Raw genomic sequence first — 858 nt, 5'->3', positions numbered from 1 at the left:
TACTCTCCATAAAAATACCCATCTTCTTCCGTTCATCCGGTACCGAGTTGTGGGGGCAGCAGTCTGAGCAAAGATGCCCAGACTTCTCTCTCCAGCTCCTCTGGGGGGACCCCAAGACATTTCCATCAATAAAATGAAGTCTGCTTTTTCAGGCCCATAGTATTATGGAACCAGTGAATTTTAAAGTCACCCAGGTACTTCAAACTCGCCTTGACCATGTCAGTTCCCAGGTGTGGGCATCCATCTTTTGGTCTTGTTGGTATTTAAGCACAGAATTGCTGCGCAATGCAAACTGAATAGACTTTACGGTGTCAAAATTTAAAGAACCCCATGAACAGTTGAGTAACTGGCAACAAGCATCCTTTAAGATGTAAACCACTAAAGGTCCTGTAGACCCACACAAGGATGTACAAACTCAGTCCATAAATCCCACAAAATGAAAACTAAATCTTTCAAGCTGCAAGTTCAGCATACCTTTGACATACTCCCACATATGAAAATTCTGAAATGCAACTTGAGCCAGGTTTGCATTATTCTGCCTTTTTTTTTTAAAACAAAACAAAACAACCCACAGGTCATTGTAGCATAAGATTTACCAAACCCCCCCTTTTTTAGACAAGCTTTTGCTAAACCACCAATTAACACAAGGCTATTGCAGAAAGTTTAGAAGCAAAATACTTTTAATTCTTTAGAAGCATCAAGTCATTTCCAGAAAATAAACCTGTAGGAAAAACAAAAAACAAAAAGGAGTCAGTAACTTCAACTAGAAACATAGAATGTTGAGCAGATAGGATCTCACCATAGAGATCCTCAACGGCCTCCTTTCATTGAACCTTTGCCCTGATGAGATGACTTGCT

At 40.1% G+C, this 858-nt stretch overlaps 1 long non-coding RNA gene across 1 annotated transcript; it reads right to left on the bottom strand.

Annotated features, from left to right (window-relative positions):
• Positions 1–662: 662 nt before the first annotated feature.
• Positions 663–858, bottom strand: LOC112142041. The gene is made up of 2 exons (XR_002918512.2): positions 800–858; positions 663–721 (listed from the first exon to the last, which is right to left on the bottom strand). It is a non-coding gene; the product is annotated as an uncharacterized LOC112142041 (long non-coding RNA).

Source organism: Oryzias melastigma, unplaced genomic scaffold (assembly GCF_002922805.2).
Source record: "Oryzias melastigma strain HK-1 unplaced genomic scaffold, ASM292280v2 sc02894, whole genome shotgun sequence".
NCBI lineage: Eukaryota > Metazoa > Chordata > Actinopteri > Beloniformes > Adrianichthyidae > Oryzias > Oryzias melastigma.
The sequence above is the reverse complement of the archived record's forward strand: the minus strand, read 5'-3'. Positions and strand labels throughout refer to the sequence as shown.